Source organism: Triturus cristatus, chromosome 8, assembly GCF_964204655.1.
Source record: "Triturus cristatus chromosome 8, aTriCri1.1, whole genome shotgun sequence".
NCBI classification, from domain to species: Eukaryota; Metazoa; Chordata; class Amphibia; order Caudata; family Salamandridae; genus Triturus; species Triturus cristatus.
The window spans coordinates 1,060,692,548-1,060,716,688 of record NC_140591.1 but is presented as its reverse complement, the minus strand read 5'-3'; positions in this window follow the sequence as shown (position 1 = coordinate 1,060,716,688).

The following is a 24,141-nucleotide window of genomic DNA, read 5'->3' as shown; positions in this document are numbered from 1 at the left end:
AACTTATTGAAACCTTGTTTGCATTCCTGGGCTTCCAAGTGGGTTTCCTGCAATAGATAGGTATGAGCCTCATTCTTCTTTAGAGACTCACACAACCGGGATAACTTCCTGGGGTTCCTAAGGCCAATTACATTCCAGGAGAGGAACTTAATCTTTCGTAGACTACTCATGCCCAATCCAGAGAGGAGCTACCTGACATGAGCCATTAAGCTTTACTATTATTTGTATGAGGACAATTTTCCAATTCTTCCTTCCCCCCTTCCACCCACCTGCACCCCCCCATACCCACCCTTGAGGAACCCACCTTTCATCCCTTGGCGCCAAACCGCCAGATGGGACCCTCCATGGAGCAACCCAACATCTCACTATTATTCCATTAGCGAAAAAAAAAACTTCACCGTAATCAAGTACCCGATAGGCGTGACAAGCGGACAAGGTTCACACAGCATTCATAAATTTCCTTCCCCCCCATTATTATTATTTTTTTTTATAAAATTCGATTCTCTTTATTTTGTTTTATATTTTATATTTTATATTTCTCTTTTTTTTTTTCTTCCCCTTTCTTCTTCCCTTTTAACAACCATCACCCTTATTCTCACCCTTTACACTATGTTTTTTTATTTTTCCATACACAACTCACTATAAATCTGAAGACCTTAATAATCCTACTGCCATGAGGCGTGCTAAACAGGCCAACCATAAGACAACTAGATGAAGCTATACGGGACTACCCCCTCATCTGCAGCAAAAGAGCATCTACATCCTCTGGGGAGCTGAAGCTATGCATCTTATTGTTCCACATTACCTTAAGCAATGCAGGAAACTTCATTTGGACCTGTGCTCCCAAACTCCTGAGTTCTGGCATTCTAGAGCTCCCACTGCCTTTGCACTGTTCTGCTTCCCATATCTGAGTGAATTTGGTAGGCCCCTGCCTCATGATGTAGTGTCGCCCCATGCAAGGACCTCCCCAGAATCAGCTCGTTAACCGCATATGTCTGAAAATTAACTAAGATTTTCCTCGGTGCTTTCCCATCCGGATGGAGCTCAAATGGGTCCCTATGGACTCTCTGAATCTCTGATTCTAGGTCAATAACCTCACGATCTTTCAGAACTCCCTCTCTTAACAACTTACAAATGAAGGCCTTAATATCACCCTTCTCCACACCCTCCGGGATCTTAAGAACCCTCAGGTTGTTTCTGCAGGCCTGCATTTCAAGTCTCTCCAGGTCCAGCTGTAGTGCTCGATTCTGCAGTTTCAAAGCCTCAATATCCTTCGTGTTCCCCTGAACTGATTCCGAGAGGATTTTGACCTCAATTTCCAGGGACCCTGTACGTACACAAATATCATCCAACTTGGACTCTAGTGCTTCGCATTTTTCCCGTATCCCCTTCTGGTGTGCCTCCGAGATTGCAAACTTAGACAGCAAGTCGCCCCTTAGAGCCTGAAGAAAAGACCCTAACTGTAGCTCGTCCCTACCTGTTCCCTCTTCCCCAGAGGCCAACACTACAGGGCCTTCATGTGCTGACTCTAAACACAACATGTCCGGGGAACCATCATCAACAAGTTCTAGATCTTGATCTTGTACATTTGATTGAATAGGTGATAGAGTAGGTGCTTGGGGGACAGAAGTAACAATAGCAGGAGCCATATCCGGGGTAGGGGCATCTAACAAACTAGTAGGGCTCACAGTACCAGTTCCATTTTCGATTTCCTGGATCCCTGCCAGCGGGGAGAAACAACTCTCAAGATGGACTGGGGGAGGGCTTCTTCGCTGGGCTGGGGCTGGGGCTGGGGCTGGGGCTGGGGCTGGTTCGTTTAACCTCACAGCTTGCTCCATTATTTTGAAATAAGTGTTTGGAGTAGACTTTACGGAGGGGCAGACAGCCCTAGGCCCTTTAAATTTCACAATGTCCCTAGGCTTAACATTTTTCCTCTTACAGGGGGTCATGAGTACCACACTTTTCGAGCCCTTTGAATAATCCAGAGTGCCCTTGATCTTGAACCCAAACTGAGTCTGAGACCGCAGCTGTTATGTGTTTTTTACTAAAGTGGTCCCAGGGAGCGACACTTCTTTTATCTTCCCCTTCTTGTTCTCACCCAAGGGGCACAACTCTCCGGGAATATTGACCCCTCCAGCCGAACTCAGAGCCAATTCAACTGCCTGGCCAGAAAGCGGAGCAGAGTCCGATGCTGAATCCGAGGGAATAAGATCCATACACCTTCGCTCCCCACCCTCTGATAACCCGCTTACCGGTCTTGCACAATGATCTGGGGGACACTGTAGGATCGAGGTGCCTGAAGTTATACGTAGGGTTCTTCCACCGTTCAGCCCATCGAGAGGAAGTCAGTGCGGCCGCAGCCCGTATCCGCGTCCACAACCTGGCTCGACGGCCGCCGAAACCACAATAGGTTACCGACCCTCCTCCAGGCTCCACCTCCGCTTCCTGAACCATCTCGTTCCCGGTCCTAGCGTCCACCGCTCGGCCGCTACCTCCTCTGCATCACCACCGACAACCACAGCTAACACAATCTCGAAAAAAAGGGGAAAAGGAAACCACATCAGACAGAATACGCCATATGGAGCCCATGCAGACACCACATTCCTACCGGGTAACTTTCAATATGCTGCGTATGCTGTGAATGCTCCCGGAGCTCCCGCGACTGTCGCTAGCCCGCCGCCATGTTCCTTCCAAAACTGGGGATCGTAAAATCTTTTCTCTTGACCCTTATCCCGTTCACGTTCCAGGACAGGATCTCAATCTGACTAGCACTGCTCCCCACCCAGTGAAGCCAACCCTTACCGTGAAGCCTACCCCCCACACCCTGGAGAACCCTCCTTCTGCCTCCTTCATGGCTTAAACCTAAGCCTATGGGGGCCCACCAGAGTCATAAGAAAACATACCAAATTAAATTATGCTGCTCGACCTGTTTACTTCACTCTGTCTACTCATAAGGAGAAAAATTAAATAAAATAGGATATACAAAAACCCCTAAGAGCGAGAGAGAATATTCAAAAAAGGAAAAGAAGAAATAAAACCCTCTCTATATGAACCCTCCGCTTCTCGTACACGTCAAAAATTCTGCATCTTATTGTTATGCATCACACGAAAGCAAGCAGGAAATCTTAGCTGCGCTGTAGCACAGCTGTAGTTTTTTCAAAGGGTCCATCAGTTTGCCTAGCTCCCATTGTTTATTTGCAGTGATTTGGGACACATCCAAACCTATCTCGAAACTGAAGCTGTCCACAGTTAGCGTCTTCATTTTTAAGGCCTTAATGAGAATTTCTTCCTTTAATTATAAGTGTGGAAATGAACCAACGTTTTTCTGGACTTTGCTTTGTTTGGAGATAACCTGAAAGGATCCCTGTGGACTCTGTGAATGTCATTTATTAGATCTTGTTCTGTATAGTCAGTATAAGTTCCTTCTATTATCAATCTTGCCACAAACAATTTCACATCATCCCTCTCCGCCCCCTCAGGGACTCTTGACAAAGGGAGGTTATTTCTTCTTTGGTTATTCTCCAAATACTCCAGTTTCTCCTGTATGACCATTTCATTCCCCCTCAAAAGAAAAATCTCTTTCTTATTGGCCTCGGATTGAAAAGTCAAGTCCCTCACCGAGGTTTCTAACTGTGGGGTCCTGACTGTAAGGTCATCTAACTATCGGCCGAAAAGCGGCGATAATTTATTTGCCTAATTAGCAAGGCCACGCTAACGCGTGAAACCTTGCTTTAGCGTGGGGATTCCTAACGCCCCGCTTTGCATCTCTAATGAGATGCAAAGTGGGCGTTCCTGACCTAACATGACAGGAGAAATGTCGCTAAGCGACATTTCTCCTATCATCAAGCCCCACGCTATGAAGCATGGCATCAGGAAAAGTAGCGATAACTTCTGTTATCGCTACTTTCCTTACGCCTGCTTCAGGACTGACTTAGCCATGATATCCTATGGAAGATGGATATCATGGCTAAGTTTGTGTGTCCCTATTAGGGGTGGGCGGAATTTGCGTAATTGCGTTATGCAAATCTCCGCGAAACGGTAAAAAACCTCCGCGAACACGCAGAAATTCCGCGAACACGCGGAATTGCTTGTTCGCGATGCTTTTTCCTGTTCACAATTGCTGTTTACGTGCTCGGGGAGAAATATCTTGCGAACACGCATTTTGAGAACGCGAACAAGCAAAAATTTCGCGAAATCGCGGAAAGCAGACTTTTGAGCAATTTCGCATTCTCCGCGGAACGCAAAATTATGCAAATTCCGCAAATTCCGCGAGCGGAACGGAATTTACCGCCCAGGCCTAGTCCCTATCAGCAAGCTAACGCCACACTACGTGAGATTATCGCTGGGTTTCCAGCGATAATCTCACGTTAGGCAGTTAGCGTGAGGATTTTTATCGCTGAGGAGATAAGCGTTGCTAAAAGCACGCTATCTCAGCGATAAAAATCCACGTTACCCGGCGATAATTATCCTCACGCTAAGAGCGCTGAGCGATAATTATTGCCGGGTGTTGGTGATATGCCCCTTCATTTCTAACTTATCACATGCTGACCTGATCTCCATTTGATTCATCCCAGAAATCTCAAATTTACTCCTGACTTCAAAGGTTAATAGCTGGATTAAATCAGAGACTGATTGTGCCTGTGGTTGAGTTGGAGGTGCGGCCACAGTCTTGGTTTCCATCAGCTGCTCAGTCTGTTGATCTGAATCGCTATGCCACGCTGATGTTGATCCCAACTGTGGGCTTCCTAAACTACCTGCCCGAGGAGACGGGGGATCCATGCCTTTGGCAAAAAATAGACTCTCCTCCTCCACCGCCCTTAAAATACTAAAAGTTGCCATTTCTGGGGACTGTGGAGCACCTGCTAGTGTCTGAAACCTATTCAGACTTATGACAGTCTCTGAAGAATGTGAAACAGTAGTTAATGAGGCTGAAGCAGGCTTTTTTAATGTTAGAGTATTTGAGACTACCTTAAAGAAAGTATATAATGAAGGCATCATTTTTTGGCTTTGGGCTTGAATGTCTACATGTCTCCTCCTATGCCTCCCCCTCCTTGGGCTAACCCAGTCCTCAGCAATTGCCTAGTTTAAACTTGTTGCCGTGAATTTCTTTCCTAAATCTACCCCTGCTGTGCTGCCTTGCGTTGCCTTGGACTGCACATTTTTTTTTGCCAGAGTGGGACCCGCTGCTACCAAGCTTCTGAGAGCATATCTGCCCTGAGGTATGCTCTTTCTTACCTCCACCCTGCTGTCTGTCTCCTGGGTGCTCTCAATTTTTCGTTGAGCTGACCTCTCTTTCTCAACATTAATAGCTCCCACTTGTTTTTTAATACAAGTTAGTTGTTTTTCATTGAGAGCGTTACCTCGTCTATTCCTGCTCGATTTGTCCAAATCCCATGCGGCGCTTCTCTCCTTGCTGGTGTTGTGTCCTGTACTCTCCAGTATCTCGACGAGTTTGTGGCTTTCCAGGTTTAGCACAGAGGTTCCCGCTCTTGTGCTACCTCTGCCAAATTTGCCCCGTAAAGCGCACTGAGTGACTGCCCTACGCCCTCTACTGAGTTTGAGAGCCGCTCGAGCCCAGCAGAAACCCCGGCCCAGCAATCCCGCGACTGCCTCCGACGCCACCGTCAGCACAATTACATTCGCCAACACGAGGCAAAAGGAAACCAGTGCAGACCCAAGAAAGAAAAACCCCAGCAGATGGTAGGCTTTTCTCCCTATTCTCCCTTGAAAGAAAATGGTATTACATTCCTAAAACCTAGCGTAGAGTGAGACGGAGCTTACGACTCTGGGAGCCTCGGCGACCCGCTGCTAGCCAGCCACCATGTTCCCTGGATTGTGGTTAGTGATGCTCATATTTTGATTTGGGTTTAAAACCGCTTCCATTGCTTTTGCTCACAATCATATGTATATTGATTTCATACTGACCTACACTGTCCAATCCAGCTTGTTGAGAGTGAAAATTATTTGCAAGTCCTGGACCTCCAATTTTGTATAACTGCTAGATCTTACCAATTCATTGTCTGTTTTCATGTCTTTCTTCATGCTATGCATGTTCAAGAATGTCAATTATTGTTTCTGTTTAGTTGCTATATTGCATAGGATAGAACGTTAGCCCAAGTGCTAATGCTCTCATCTCAGCTTCTATTATAGTTCTCTTTAACAGAATAAACAAGATAGCTTTCAATATTTGTATTGCTTTACCTATCTTGACTGTGTCTGACTTTCCTGAATAAGGAGTATGCCATATTTAGGGACTTTAATCCCACAGACAAAATATCAAGGGACAACACATAGAAAGGTAAGTATTGTGATAATCCTGTTCCCCATATTCAGTAGTACAATCTCCCATTTTGGGCAACAGATCTCTTGTTTTTTTGTTACTCTTGTTGCCTTACTTTCTTTGTCTTTTACACTTTCTACTCCACCTCTTTGTATGCCCTTCTCTCTTGGTTCCCCTTTTTATCCCTCCTTCAAGGGGCTCAATTAATTTAAAATTGTTACCCTTCTTCGCACCACTGGATTCTCTCTCCTACTAAGTATTAGTCATAGATTTCTTCAAGACTCATTTTCTTTCAGAGAGTATTCTGCCTCTGTATGCTTAGATCTGCTTGTTCTTCCTTCATCAAATGATAAAATCAATTCACAAAAGTAAAAATTTGCTCTTGTTCATGAATACTTTCATAACAGAATAACTTGCACTATTTTCTATCCTTAATTCTTTCTTAAGATTCGACAGGTCTAAATTTCACCTCATCTATAAAGTTGACAATGTCAATTTGTTCTAGCAGTGTCAACAAATCTAGTAAAAACCTTTTGATTTTTTCAAAAAATATTAACTGGTCCAACTTGTCATGGTTAACATGAATTCCTACCCAAGTTTCTGAGCACCCTTAAGTACAGTTCTGCCATTCATAAGGATCTTCATATGTCATGTAGACCTGATATCAGCAATCCATGTGGAATTCTATTTATAGCTAAATATTTTACAATGATTCCAGCTCCCACCATTTGTAACTTTTTGTGAAAGGCTCTCAAATTTATACTAATATTGTAAATCTAAATGCAAAATGTAATTAACGAGCAACACATACTCAAACCAAACATGATATTACATGCATGGCAGCTTCTGTCAAAATGGTATGGGCAATGTGATATGTAATATCATTAGTAAGATGTTTTATAACATTTGTAATTGCATCTGTTTAATTTACAGAGAGGTCTTGAGGATTGCATTAGGCATGTGAGTTATGGTTTGCATGCCTGTTGTGAGAATTATGGATTGCAGTCCTTTCCATAGTTTGCAAATTTCAGTGCTTCAGAGTTTTAATTCATAGTTATAACTGCACCTTAAAAGTGGTGTTTTAAGTTCATTTCTATATTTTTGTAAACCAAAGCTAATCATAGCTTCACTCTAACCTTTGTTTTTTATTTTAGCATATACGAAATGCACATTTGAATCACTGACTACTGGAATCAGAAATATCGTGGGAACATAATACCATGCCCAAAATATCAAGGACTAAAATATCGAGATGGTAAGTTCAAATAGGTAAGTATAGATTTACTATTCATAACTCCACGTCGATGCAACTTAAAGGTATATATATATATTGTCAAGGTACATAAATGTGGAGTTATATATAGTAAAACTGTGCTTACCTATAGATATTTACCTTCATGACATTTGTGTCCTCAATATTCTTGACATATGTTTCTGTTTCCTATATTCTGTCTAAATATCGCAGATTTCATGTGCCCAACCAGCCATCAACAGCCAGCCCCGATGGGACATGGCCGTAGGCATTGAACAGCGCGGGTTGGCCACAGGGATTGGTTAGTGGTCTGGGTCTGTGCTCAACCCTCCACAGCCAGTCAAACCCCTCTGCACATGGCATTTGGCTATGCATGGCAGGGGTGAGTCACAGCACACAGCCTTTCACCAGACTCCATGCATAATTTTCCATAGGAGGCTTTGGGACTGCTGCATCATGTGGGTAGAATGTTCAATGCAACAAGAGGTTCTGTATTGGTTAAGGACCGTGAGTGGTACAGGTCTGGAATTCTTACCTGTTATTCCTGGCTTCAAAAAATCGTATTGCTCCTTACCGCGGTCTGGTCATCCTTTCAGTGGCGGCGACTTGGTGACTCAATCCTGTGCTGCCCCCACAAACTTTCTCCAGGCGTCAGGAATATTCTCTGCCTTGATTAACACAGGAATATTCTCTGCCTTGATTTACAACCATTAGCTTTTGGTGACGTAAACGCAGAGGAAAAGGAGCATCTTGTACGTGCTGTTGAACCAGTATGTAAGAAGTCAATGAATGCTATTATGAAGCACATGTGGAGAGATGCACTTGAACTGAAAAAAGCGTTGTCCCAAGTTAACGTGAAAAATGTTGGTAGGGAATTTGTTCCTTACTTGCATGTTGCATCAGAATTAAGGTTTATGGAAGGTCCAGTGCGGTGAGTGGATCAGTTGATAGTTTCAACTGACTCAAGGCAACAGGGGTTGAGTGTGGTTCATGAGGGGCATTTAGGTATCAGAGCTATGAAACAATGATTAAGAGTAGATTTTTGGTGGCCTGGGGTCATTAGATCTGTTGAATCTCTTTTGCAGGATTGTGAAAGTTGTATGGTGAGTGATAAAAGTAAAGTCAACAAGCCATCTCCAAAAAATCCCATTGAGACAGACATGTCTCCATTGTCCAAGTTGGGGTTAGGATATTGCTGATCCACTCAAGCAACCAGGTGAGTTTCCTAAATATGCATTGGTATTAATTGATTACATATCCAAATGGTCTGAAGTGATCTTTGTGAACAATACTGAGATTTGCACAGGAATTGAATTTCTACAAGATGTGTTTAGTAAGGAGGGTTATCCCAGTGAGCTGGTGACCAACACTGGAACACAATTGGTTTCTGAAGAAATGGAGAAATTTTTGACTGAGTATGGCATTGTATATATCCATACCTCATTTTACCATATTAGGAGTAATGGTTTATTGGAACGCTTTAACCATACTTTAAAGGATCAGCTGCAACTTTCTATGGCTACCAGCACCAAGCTAAATTGGAGGGTTACTATTATGCAGATGGTGTATGGGCAGTGGGGGCCACTCCCAGTGAAACAGCAGATGTGGTCCATTTTGTGTTGTGAGAGGATGTGTGCCTGAGTCCAAATTGAAGAGGGATTGGATGGACCATCATGATATTGACCCCTCTCGGTTAAGGAGCATGGTTGATGTCAAGAAAAGATCCAGGCTGGTTATCGAAGCCAGTTTTGGGCCAACAGAGTAGTTGTGAGGGAAGAAATTTGGACCATAGTGAAAAAGCCGGGCACATGGTGAGGAGTGTATACATATATTTTTCCCTGGTGCAGAGTGTACAAGTAATGTCTCATCTGGTATGTACTAGTGATGCCTAGCAGAATTCCAGATTAAATTGTTAGAAAAATGTGAAGTTATAATTTAACCACTTTATGTCAATTTTGCCCTTGGTTTTCGTTGTTATAGTTTAAATTACTGACAAACTGCAAAAATATTCTATGTGTTACTCAATGCATTATTTTTTTCTACTTGATTTAAAAAAAAAAATTTGAAGAAGGGAAATATGTTGGGACTGCTGTATTGTGGGGTTTAGAATGTACAATGCTGTAGGAAGTTTCATGTCGGTTGGGCACCGTGAGCAGAACATGGTGAGAGAACTGGCAGACGTTCCTATTGGTCCTGACTTCAATAAATCTTATGGCATCTTGCCGTTGTCGAACCCATTCTTTCAGAGGCCAACCCCTCTGCACATTGACTTGGAACATACATGAATGGATTGGCCGTAGGCAGCCAGGTTCTGTATCAAACTTGCAGATTTTGTACCCCAGATGGCCAAACCCCATTACACCAGGCCTGTGTGCAGCAGTTTTTGACAACAGGGATTGAATTGCGGTCAGGCCCTCCATTCAATTTGCCACATTGTGCGAGCACCCACATGTGGCCATTGGCAGTGGTATACTTTTTAATCACTCATTTTACACCAAACAAAGCAAGCACTCTTCCTTGATTAAAGTTAAATATAAATGCAAAGTTTAGTGTTAATCCGTTCAGTGACAAATGTCATATTTGGTAGCCTCCCTATTTTTAGGCTCCCGCTTGACAGACCTACACAAAACTTGTCATGAGGAACCCAAAGTGAATACACTTCTTTTTCTTTATAAAGTTATGTGCATGTTTATCAAATGGAACCATAATTACCAAGAGAACAAAAATGCTGTTCAGTGGATGGACTCTCTGACCTTACAATATCTACAAAGGCCCTATCACGCGGCCACTGTTATATATTAAATATATGGATATATATATATAAAGAGAGAGAGAAATAGATAGATAGATAGATAGATAGATAGATAGGTAGGTAGATAGATAGATAGATAGATAGATAGATAGACAGATAGATAGATAGGTAGTAGGTGGGTAGATAGATAGATAGATAGATAGATAGATAGATAGATAGATAGATAGATAGATAGATAGATAGATAGATAGATAGATAGATAGATAGATAGATAGATAGATAGATAGATAGATAGATAGATAGATAGATATCAGACCTTAAACGAGTTTACTTTTTCTCAGCATTCTGAGAAATAATGGCCAACTATTTCAAGCAAATTAATTTTAAAACCCATATTATGGAAATTGCCTCCCTCTTCAGTCACTAAGCTAAGGGCTTTTTCGTTTCCTGTGATATTCATAAAAGCGTAATATAAAGCAATCTGAAATTGTAAATATTCTTTCCCTAATATTGCTGAGATATTTCCTTAATGTATCTTTACGTTTGGAGTTTCCGTTCCATAAAATACAGTAACAAGTGCTCTATTACGTTTTAAGTGCGCGCTGTTAAGCCGAACAACGTAGTCTTGTCCTTCCTGTTTTCACACAGGGTTATATTTAACTTGCAGATAATAGGAACAAAGCCGAAGCGTGATGGAGCGGAATAATGGCATTACAGGTGTAATATATCTTGCCTCTGTGAGGTGCAGAGTTTTATGGCCCCGGTTCAGGTCAGCCAACGAGATGCCATTTTTCACAGCTTGACAACGTTCACCTTCTCTGGTAGTCCAAGAACGTATTAAAACACCGCTATAACTAGACGGGCAGAGATGAAAATATACTGGAGCACTTGCATGTTGACACTCTCTATTAAACACAGCTGGCCAGTAAAAGAGTGAGTTAGGAGCTTGCAGGTTGCGGGCCGATGGCCATTGGCGGTTTCCCAGTCGCAGAGCTTCACTCTTAAAGGAAACACGTTTTTTTTGTCACAGATTGGATTAACGCGGATTTCTGCATTTTCTGTAAACTGTGCCTAATGCAGGGCAAACGGCAGTAGCAAGTTTAATCATGTTGTAATACCGAGATTTTGTAAAGAAGCTACCACATTATTATCACACGATCACACGATTTAACATGCTGTGCAAAAAAATAGAAGTTTTTTGGCATTTACACACGTTGTTACAACCAGCTTTTTTTGTTGGTGGTAACACGTCACTGTGTTTCAGCGATCAAATGTGCCCCATAATCTAAGTTAAAGGTAGAAACATAAGGTACTAATGCTGCTGCTTAATTTGACATTACTCACAAGCAGCATTTTCACAGGATATGCGACATCCTCTGTAGAATTATGTTTGTCAGTGCCAGGTTATTCACTGATACCAGTCATAGCATCAGTACAGCGAACAAAGATTGACAAACCCAGTAGCTCTGTCTTGCTTATAACTGAAAGTGGCTCTGTATTGCAGTTTCATAATGCTTTATTCGGTTTGTTTGTACAACCATATAGCAAACATAAAATAACAATCATGATCGTATAAAAACAACAATAAAAGGGGAGAGAAAATAGACCAAAAGGCATTAAATGTACACAATCCATACTAGCTAAACAATCTTTTTTAACATGCCAACACGTAAAATTGGCAATATAAATGTAAAGAGAGAATGCTCCAATGAGCACAGTAAATTAACATATGCTAGTTAATAAAGTGCATAAGTAATATGCTGTAGAAAAGTGCAAATCTCATTTCGAAGCAAATATTATTGTACTTAACATATGCTAGTTATTAAAGTGCGTAGATAAAGTGCAAAACGAACTATAAAAAAGTACAAATCTCAAATCGAAACAGATATTATTGTACTTAACAGGGAGGTGAAAGCAACTTGCCAAGAAGTTAAATAACAATAGAATTTCTGGCAGCCATACATTTTAAAATATAAGTAGCTACGTAAAAACATATATCTGCACTTCCCAATGTAAACATGAACTGCATTGCATCCCTGGTAGACCTAACATTATACTTTAAAAATATAGGTTTTAAAAATTGTCTTCTTAAAAATTTATAAAATTTACAAAACAGCATAAAATGACAACAACTCTGTTTGGATATGTCATCACAAGGGCATAAGGTGTTACTGTGCTGCCTAATGATGGGAAAGGACACAAGGTGGTGTACTATACCAAACCTTAAACGAGTAAGGACAAAGCGATGGGAATTTCTTGAAACTTCCGTTAAGTTTGGCTGAAAACCTTCACGCACATTATTTTCACAATAGAAAACGAAAGTACTTTGTTTTACACAATCGGGATCTCTGGATTTTCTTTGGTGGCATAGAAAGGTCGCCTTGAGCTCTTATTTGGATATGCTGGCAGCTTCGTCCGGCATTAAAAATGGATCCAGGTTAAAGAGAAGCTTATACCAGTAAGAAATATGTCTGAGCCACGGGATGTGCAAACATTGATCCAGCCTTAGGCAGTCTCTGATTACTTTTTGGGTAAATATAGGTTCGGTTTTAATCCAAATAGATCGCCATAAGGCTAGTGGCCGTAAAGCTACAAGGTCTTTAATGTGATCCAGGCCCACTTCTCTATGAATTAGCTCTGTAGAGGCTGATGCAGGAACACACAAGAGACGTCTCAAAAATGAGTTTTCGTCAAGTTGAATGCGATTACTACAGAGGGTATGGTGACCCCATACACCAGCCCCATACAGAGCAGAGGATAGACATCTGGCTTTGTAAATCATAATAATTTCCTTAATTCTCCTGTTCCCGAGCTTAGAGGCAAATCTGAATACGCTATTACTATTCCTTACCATTTTAAGGTGCACATTCTCGCACTCATTGTCCCATCTCCCATCACCAGAGAATGTGACACCAAGATAGCAGAATTTATTAGTGGTTTGAATTTTCGCCTCATCCAAGTAAAAAGTCCTTTTCACCCCAATCTTCCTCCCGCAGGACATTACAAATGTCTTTCCTTTGATGATTAGCAACTTCCTGCTGTCAATAAACCACGAGAAGCTGTCAATCAGGCGTTGGAGGCCGATTTGTGTTCGTGACAGGAGGACTGCATCGTCCGCATACAGCAAAATTGGGATTGGATCGGCATCCACTTGAGGGGCATCTGCTGGGACTTGTCTAAGAATTGTGTCAATTTGGTTAATAAACAAGGAGAATAGCAAGGGGGCTAAAACACAACTTTGCCTAATGCCTCTAGACACTCTAAAAAAGGGTGTTGACTCCCCATAAGACCCAAAGCGTACTTTACTGGATAGCCTTTCGTATAATCTGGCCAGAAAGTGTATAATGTCTTTTGGTGCACCCATCTCCAATAAAATAGGCCATAGGATTAAGTGATCGACCAAATCAAAGGCGCTGCTAAGGTCAGCAAAACATAAAAATAAGTTCCCTTTTTTGACCATAGTGTATTTATTTATAATAAGGTCAAGGTTCAGGCACTGCTCCATAGTACCTAGTCCCCTCCTGAACCCATACTGGACTGGTGATAGAATGGTATTATCCTCTGCCCATATTTCTAGTCTATTTAGGAGGATTCTACTCAGGATTTTAATTGATGAGTCCAGGAGGGAGGTCGGGCAATAATTACGTGCCTCAGACCTGGACCCCTTTTTAAATATTGGGACAATTATTGATTGTCCCCAGGTCAAGGGAAGATTGCCTTCTATAGCAGCGTTAAAAATACGAGTTAGGATTGGTGCCCATAAGTTCATCTCCTGTTTATACAGGTCCACGGGAACGCCATCGGGACCAGGTGCTTTGCCCCCTCTACTCTTGGACAGCCCCTGATAAACCTCGTCCAAACTAATGAATAGAGGTGACGGTGGCCATGCAGAGTTGTGATTCGTTACAAAGTCTAAAACCAGACTATCTGGATTAAAAATATTGGTAAAATGGTCTATCCAGGCATTATAGTTTACATGCGATGTTAGTTCAGGAATATTTTCATTCTTTAGGAATGTGCAGTTAATGGTCTCCCAAAATAAACTAGTGTTATTTGTATCTGCCGCCAAACTAAGTTTATGCCATAATTCCTCTTGTATTTCTTTTTTTTCGGACAAGCAGTGAAGTCTTATAATTAAGACGTTCAGCCTTGATACGTATGGTATCCCTAGGTTTAGCGGCCAAGACGGCCTTTAATTTAAACAGGGCCTGGGTACAATTACTATCAAACCAGCCAACAAGCCTCGTTTTCATTGGCCTGCTTCTACCAGTCAATAGACCCTCGATAACAGTATTGATTTTATAAAATTTGGAGAGCAAGGTGGCGGGTATTATGTCATTGCTTAAACAATAATCAATTTCTGTTGTACATTTAGTTATAATCTCATTCAGAAGTGCAACAGAATTAACATTGGCCCACTTGATTCTTACCCCATTAGGTCTCACTGCGACTATATCTCTCACACAACTGCTGGTATCGGAATGTACGTACCCCCAGGTCAGTAATGTTACAGAGATACTATTATGGTCGCTTACTGCTTGCTCTGTAATCCAAAGATCGCAATATGCAGTATTACAGGAGACAAGGATATGATCAATATTAGAGTGGGCATCCCTGCCTTTGAAAGTTGGGCAATTAATGTTGCCCTTTTTCATAGAGCTATCAAGTAGTTCTAAGTCCAATTTGGCTATCAAGTTGTTGAGTGCAGTACCATAATCATTATGTGGGAAGTGAATATACGGAGTGCTAACGTTGGGGTCTGACTCCCCTAAAAAAACACATTTCCTATATTTTGCATGTGGGCAGGTTTGAATATTAAAATCTCCTGCCATTAAAAGGATCGGTTGACTCCCAGGTTGGGCCAACATCTTGTCAACCTCTTCCCCAATTTCGTGTACTATACAACCCCTACGTGCATCAAAAACGTTATTATAATAATTAATTATAATTAAGTCCATGCCCGTAGCATGCTCCAGGCGTAATAACTGGGCATAGGGGGCCACCTCATGATAGGCGTTTAACTTAAACGTGATTAGCTTAGTTGATGTTAGAATTAAAAGGCCGCCTTTCGCCCTACCTGCTGCTGAGTTCACTGCCAATACCCAATGGGATGTATAACCTTCCACGTAAAGTGGCTCTTTATGCCAGGTCTCTTGGAGACAAATAATGTCGGACCCTTGCAAAATGAAATTGTTCCAAAAAGGGGTACTCAGCTTAGCACTAAGACCGGCTATATTCCAGGTCGTGAAGGTAAGCCCTACCTCTGGTAATGTAGTGTTCTGATGTGTAGTTTGACTAGTTGTCAAATTAACCATACCTACCTCAAGAATATCTGTTTCTGCTACTGGTAACCTCGGGGGTATTACAATGGTGTCCGCCACAAGGGTGTCTTGATCTCCAGGCAGTTTACTAAAAATTGCACTCATTCTGACCCCTACTTGTGGTTCCCTATTGGTAATAGAATTATTATGGTCGCCAGTTATTTCTGGTAGAATAGATGTATTGTCAGATATACAACGACCTAAGGAGGGCAAAGAGCTGCTTGGTACCCCTTCTCTTTCTTCAAGTCAATCGACAGCCTCTAAACTGCTAAACCGATTTTGCATAGGAATAAGATCTAAGTAAGGAGGGGGTCTAAGCCAACACCCTTGTGGCGGTCCCCTCCCATTCCTATGAACAGTTGTCCATCCATCCTGATTTTTGGCGAAATGGCCAGGAGGATAAAAATAGGTCAGGGGAAGGGCATGGATAGAAACGCCAAAATTGGAATGTCTCCAGTTGCAAATGTAATCAACTATATTGGGGTCCTCAAAATTGATCAGAATACAATCCCCCCTTATATTTTTCGCCAAATGGCCAACCCATGGCACCCTCCTAACCATGAGTATCTTACAGGTTTTGTGCGATGGAAGTGGTCTGTTTTTGTTTAGCCAATGCACGACCTTGTTTCTTAAAGTTATGGGGAATTCGATTTCGTGTTTACCTAGTTCTGGGACCCCTGTTAGGACAGATCAACAACAAAAGAGTGTGTCCATCAGATGTGAACAAGTGCACTTGTTCACATCTGATGGACACACTCTTTTGTTGTTGATCTATACTAGCCCTGGGGGACTAAGAGTGGCTCCAAAAAACTCCCTCTCTCTCCTGTTGTTAATTTATACCCCTGTTAGGATCACAACAAATGGGGATACTTCGGGGGGCAAGTTGGGAATATTCTCTCTCCCTGGAGACTGGGGTATGTGAGGCATGTCATCCTGTTTGGGCTGAATTATATTAGACTGGACAGATTGCCTGTAATCGGTCACGACTAAGGGTTTGTTGGTTACAGTTAGCACCTGGTTGTTGGAAGACGATGGTAACTGATCGTGAGAGGCATCCGGGGCGTTTTCTACTCTGGTGTTAATCAATAATTTAGAGGCCCCGGGTTGATCAGCATCATTTACAGAATCAGCACGACCCTGAAGCCCTTGTTCGATCCTTAGTAAATGAAGCTCAATCATAACTAATCTTTCTTCTATGGGGTGAAGGAGAGACTTGATTGTATCATAAATAGTAGATATATCAGAGGTCCTTCCCTCGTCCCTATCTGTTACATTTTACCCCTCGTTGGCTTCTTGGTGCACCATACTAACAGGTGGTGGGTAGACTAAGGGCGTGTCTTTATTTGCTGGTGCAATCAAAGGGAGCTGGTTTGGGAGGACAGGGGGTATTTTGGAATTTCTTGGAAGGCTTGCAGGTTTTTTTTTTTTTTTCCTTGTCTTACCCTTCCCGCCTTTCATAGAGGTGCACCCTTGCTTGTCTTTAGGGACAGCCCCAATATGCCTCTCGCGCAGTTGCCTAGTGCTTAACTCCAGTGCTGGGCTTCGGGCTAACGGCAATGGGCAAGGGGAAGTCAGTAAAGAGTCATAGACCGTTGATTGTTCTTCCATGGTAACAGCTACTGTCCCACTGGGAAGCAAATCCATAGTTGGAGAATCAATATGGAGACGTAGGATATCAAGACCTTTGGGGGCTTGTTGAACAGGGGAGCACGCGTTGGCTATATGGCCCATGGAGGACCTTCTAGCTGCCGCAAGGTCCTGTGAGACGCGTCGTTGTAACAACGTAATTTCCTGGTCGATCACACAGTTGACCTTGGTGATAAATTGATCCATTGTTCCAGAACCATGAATAGATGGCGCTCTACCCCTACTATCTTTAGCTGGCATAATAAAGGTAAAAGCTCACGACAACAGGGTAGACACAGTGAGCTTTACAACTCGAGTGGGGAGTAAACAAACCAATTTAGACCAGTGATCCAGTTAGTTCCCAAACAGTCACTTTGCCAGACACCTCTAGTACAGGGGCATAACAACTACAGTACCTTTAGATTTGTGCAGAAGGTGCAGTGTTAGGGGGAGGGCATCCAGTCCAGTCCGCTCCGGTCAGTGACGGGCAAGGACGGGCCCGCCCTTGGCCCGGGCGCTGCCCGTGCGCGTCCCACGCTGCGGGGGCGCCTGGCGGCCTTTAACCTGGCCTGGCGCTGTCCGATGTCGTCACCAGCATGCGCAGGGGCTAGGGGTGCTGGGAATGGTAGTCCAGATGGCCGTTCCCCTCACGGCAGCGTGGAATCTGGGTGGCGTCTGGAGATATGGAGCCCGGTGCTGTGCCGTTCCCCTCACGGCTGGTAGGTGCTATGGGCAAAAGGAAGACGTCCCGCACTGCGGGGGCGCCTGGCGGACTTTAACCGGGACTGGCGCTGTCCGATGTCGTCACCAGCATGCGCAGGGGCTAGGGGTGCTGGGAATGGTAGTCCGGATGGCCGTTCCCCTCACGGCAGCGTGGAATCTGGGTGGCATCTGGAGATATGGAGCCCGGTGCTGTGCCGTTCCCCTCACGGCTGGTAGGTGCCGAGCCTTCCGCTGTGACTGCACACTGCACTGCAGTGCGCTCCAGTGCTGGTTTCCCTCCTGAACGATAAACAGCCAATTCATGAACCATCCTCCTATGCAACTCAGCCACTCATCAACAATGCACTTACACACGCTCGCACACACACACCATGCACTTTTACACACACTCTCTCTTTTACACACACTTTCATTTAGAAGCCAGAACTAATGGCTGTATCGGTACCTGTTACATATTAGTTTATGAGGAAATATTTCAGAGAGAAGGCTGTACTAGCTGATATTATGCAACAACATAGAATGGTTGAAGACAAATCGTGGGCATCATGTGTACGCCAGACATTGGAGAATGAACAATGACAATGGGCCACATGTATCAAGGGTTTGTGTGGCGCGAAAGCTAGAATGATATTTACCAAGCCATTCAAGGTAACCTTGCCTGGCCCTGCATGCCTTGGTAAATGTGGAGTAACCACAAGTTCCCGCCTTGCATTACTCTACCCCAAGGAAGCATTACATGGGTGCAACGTGGGTGTTCCTGAGCATCCACCTATGTATTTTGGAGCATTCCTAGATTTACCATTAGTGGAAAACCTGGGACTGCGTCAAAATGCTATGCATCCCCCGGGGAGGCATAACAAGGAGAAATATGTTTATTTCTACCCATTATTTAGTCTTTCTACATATGCTGCCTTCGGCAGCACACAGAGAAAGAGGAAAATGACTCAGGATTGTTTTTGTGCAGGAAGGTGTCCCTTCCTGCACAAAAACAATCCTGCCTACAGCACAGACACCCTTTCACCATGGTGTAAGTGTGACTGCATGTGCGCTAAGCCCGTTTGAGTGCCAGTGTAGGGAGAGTGCAGGAATGTGCCATTTAATGTCCCTGGTCTCTCCATGCCCTCTCCCTTTACGCAGTGTAGCACAGCAAGATGGCTTGCTGAGTTACATGAATATTCGATAAATATGCCCCCAGTTTTTAGATCACATATTTCCAATAACATTCCTTGCAACCACAGGGGTTAGCAAGACGGAAACAAGTGTAAGGAATGTCAAATCCACACAACATGAGCATTGAATGTGGGCACCAGATGGTCAAAGAACCCCTAAAGTGGTACTTATTTGGCTGTTGAAGTAGAGAATATGAACCAATGGCATTATAAAGAGAATTGTCTAAGCAGCAGCAATATTCACTACTTTCACAATACTCATACAGATTTTTTCTGGTGCTGTAGGATTGCTATTAATATCGTTTTTACATTTTGAAAATGAAGGGGTGGATTTACAAGCCCCTTGCGCCTCTTTGCGCCGGCATTGCGTCACTTTTTTTGACGCAACGGTGGCGCAAACAATGCGCCCTATTTACAACGTGATGCTTCTAGAGAGATGCATCATGTTGTAAAGCCCTGCGTCACATTATACCTGCGTCAGGTATAATGTATGCAGGGGGCGTTCCCACGCAGGAAAGCCTGGTAAAAGTGACGCAGTGAAATCTACAAGATTTCACTGCGTCACTTTTAGGACGCCACTGCGTCAAATCCTCACGCCTGCTTGAAGCAGGATTAAAGAGTGATGCAGTGTAGAGGGAATAGGCCACAAAATGCATTGCTGGAGTTGTGTCGTGCTTGTGATACGACTCCAGAAATGCGTGACTTTTGCCCCAACAGATGCGTCAGAATTTCTGACACATCTGTCAATCCTTCCGCCATGGTGCGCCGTATTGTAAATACGGAGCATCCATGGTGGTGCAAGCCTTTTTTAGGGTGGCGCAAGGAAAGTGACGCATCTCTATAGATGCGTCACTTGCTTGTAAATCTGCCCCCAAATCCTTATCATATGACTCAAAACATGACAGCATTATGCCAAGGAAACAGGCAGTCTCACAGGAACAATAATCTGTAGAGGATAAATGTCGAAACACACTCCGGCATGAAACATGCCGGACGACATACTTCCGTTCTCAAGTTGCATTTCGTATTCACTCGCCGTGGGGACATTTTTTGGGGGATGCAAGCTGTCCTTGAATCATTTGGGGATTAGAAAGAAAGTACACTTTATTTTAACATGGACCCATGTTAAAATTTGGAAACTGAACCCCATTGGGGGTCTCCCCATATTGGATTTTGGTTATATGGTTACGGATACTTGTGGATCTGCGTTGTTGACTCCATCTGGGCTTGGAGGAGTTCATTTTTCCTAGATTAATACATCATTTAGGCTGTCCACATCCCTCTAGTCCTGAGGAAGCCCTACCATTACGTCTAATTACTAACACATACACATAGGGGCGAAACATAGACAGCAGTCCTCTAGAAGTGTTAATAATGATAAAAGGTGTTTGTTGAACTGTGGTTAGTAGAAGGAACAGGCATCTTTGTAATAATTTCTTTATGTATATCATGACAAAAAAGTGAATTGTTTCCTATTTTTGTAACCAAGAAGGGAGTTTCTAACAAGAACCATTTAAAAAAAATACATTTTAAATGTTTTACTGTCATTTTAATATTTGTTTTTTCTTCCCAGCATTGAACTGCGTAGTGTGCAAAACATCTTGATGCTTGATCTTCCCAGAAGTGTTATTTCCACGAACCCTCGAAAACTCGGTGGCAGAGGTTGCACCTCCTTTGCTGACTCTTTCTTTTCACCTTCTGGGATGGAAAAAAGTCACAAATAGTGAACTGTGAAGAAATTCTCGACTCGGTCTTCAAGGTACTCTTCAAGTCTTCTCTGGTGTTCTCCTGATGCAATTTTACCTGTTTTTATAATTAAATGGGGAATAACTACACAAAAATTGAGCAGAGAGTGAAAAGGATGTCAATACGTTCGGGTGCCTCTCCATAATAAGAGTATAGGAACAGAACGTCTTCAAAATATGTCAATACAACCACATTAGCCAATGAGATGTAGTTTCACTGTGAGTCACAGGTACGGTGGTACCATTATCTAGTATTCTGGTACAGCTGCTGCAGCGTGGAATGTCAAATCCTCCCTTCATCACAGACCAAATATCGCAATAACACATTCACTCAAATACATTCATTGGTGGGGCCCATATCACCAACACTCACACTTCATTGATCTGTTTCCTAGAGGGATACGTTTCCAAACGCTGACATGAAAGGAATATCTTTTCACCTAAACACTAATGCGCATTGAATACTTTTATTAACTTCAAACCTCGTGATATTCCCCTCACTTGGCGATGAATAAGTTAGTTGTATTATAGTTTGATAATTCAATTAATTTATTTATACTCTTTTCTTATTCTAATTTCTTCAAATAATCGACACAACACGTTTGTCTATTAGTCAAAGTATCGTTTATCTAATTAAATTGTAAATTTTAAAACTAATCGTCCAAACAGCAGAACATCATATTTACCTAATCTGGCTATTAGTCGTCCTCTAAGTCAGTCAAGTCATGGAAAAATCTTTAAATTCATCAAAGTCAGGCCGCAATTCAGTCTCTCAAAGATTCAGGATAACAGCTGTCCAGCAGTGTCCCCGTCCTCTCCGTCAGCATAACGTCAGGAAATTTGCAGCAAGACAAATCGATCGACAGCTCCTTAACTCACTATTCTACCGTCTTTTCTAATGATTTTAATGTCAAAATGTATCAAGAATGTGTTTTAGAAAGTCCTGATTGGTGGATTTGGGGTCACTCTGTGAAGTTCTCACATAGTCCGTAAGATAAGTAATCGCACTTGCTGGTTCCGGTTTTAAAGACATTTCATTGTTAGAGGTCCTGGAAACTCTCCCAGTATGACCTTGGTGGGTACATCTCTCCTGGGGTTAGGACGAGGCCATTGTTGCTGGCGGTGGCGCAGACACACTTCACCCAAAACCTTGTGGGACAGTAGCAGTCACGTCGTGCGTCTCAGTCAGCCATCTTTGTGAAGGTCCGAATGGTCAACTTAAGCAAAACAAACACAAAAACGTAATTAAAACATTGAAATGGCTAATAAAATGATAAACCCTCACTAAGTCCCCTATGTGTAAGTAATTATCTAGCATGATAGCAACATTCAAAGCGTTTATATTCACCCAGTGATGTCATTTGGTGCAACTCACAATTACGGCACAAAAGCAACATATATCATGCAATACTCTAATTTTCTACCATTAGTATGCATACATATATTAGTAAACAATTAGTTTAGCAATGCAAAATGCAAATCCCACGTGTAATTCTTTTGTTAATATAATTGGTGAGTTTTCACTTCGAACAAATTTATAATATTACAATTAATTGATTATTCGGATTAATATAAACATGCAGAATGGGGGGAATACAAAATTTTGTACTGCCCGCTCCAGCAATCCCCCCTTTGGTGATTATATCACCACACCAACAAAATTTTGTATCCCTTTTACAGAATTTCAAAGTGATTTCTTGTTTTTATTCATATTTCAGTTTCCCCTGTTTCCTCTCTTTTTGCTGATTTATACATACTTTCTTTGATTTCCTCCAATTCTATTTCTTCAAATTCTCTTTCTTGTTTCTTATCTCTTCTCCTTAAATTTTCTCTTCTTAACTTTTTCTGATTTGTATCCTTTTTATGACAAATACACCCTAATCTAATTATTAATACTATGAAAATCACACATGTTAATGGAAATAAAATCTTACCTTAAAATGTACTACCTAGTTTTACTATGAAATCTTTAAAAGCTGATAATTTCTTTCCAATCTTTTCCCAAACACCTTCAACCTCCAGTGGTGCAATTTCATCATGCAATTCTGTAATATTTTTAATATAAATTTTCAAATCTTTACTTTCGTCAGGAATGTACGTACAACAGTGTTGAACTTTCAGCATTCCACAGACTCCACCCTCTTTTGCCAATAATATATCAAGGGCAAGTCGATTGTGCATTACCATAGCACGCATGGCAACCATTTCAGTATTTACTAATAAAAATCCTCCAGCGGTGCTTGTTGGCAAGCGATCCACTACTGTTGAAAGTCTTCTAATTTTGTTTGCATTTAGAGACATTCCCACTGCTGGTATCAATGCTCCAAAAATGTCACCCACAATTTCTGTCCAAGATTCTCTCTTACTACGTGCTAAATAACTACCTAAACTATGTACACCATCTTCTCCTCTATCCATATGAAAAGTCTTTGTAAAAATCAGGCCTACATAACATGTGCCATACCAATGGTCTGGCAAACGATAATATGCCCTGTTCCCACAAATGAAATATAGTCCAGGAAAAACTGGATCTTTCCACCTTTAAATCCCCATCCACCCATGATTCGGTATGTATCATGGCACTCGATATTCCCTTCAAAATAATTATCATATGCAGTTTGATTCCTCCTAATACACAACTTCCCTGTCTGAGGCCAATCTAAAGCCATAGTTGGACTAGCTTCACCTCTCAGATGTTTTTCCATTTCTACATCCCAGACTGTCTTCTCCACCTTTCCTTCAGATGCTTTTCTTTGCATTTTCAGTCCCCTTTCTTCAACCATATCTAAAAAAGTATTTTCCTCTTTCTTTAAACTGCAAGTCAAATTATTTCTAAATATATATTCTAATGTTAGTTCTTTAGTCTCTAAGAAAAATTCACCTAATACCTTTGCAGGTTTTACCTTGTTTAGTTTGTTAATTGACGGTACTTGTGAAAATATAGTATCTACATCTGAAAAATAATACTCTAATTTACTTGTTTGATAAAATAAACTAGCTATTACACTACATGTTATTCCATAAGTTACTGGAAGGTGGTGATAAGTCACTCCCTCCGATACAGAGGCAGGTAACTGCATGCAGACATAGCAGTCCCTTACGTCCATTGTCTTTACATATTCATACAACAATTTTGAGAACACATTATTAGAAAAATCAGTTATAGACCTGTCTTTATGTAAATAATTGTTATCTATTCTAGTCGGAACTACCTTTTGATTCTTTCCTATATTAGTTATCTTTTCACTATGTCCTTCTAATGTATCTATAGTA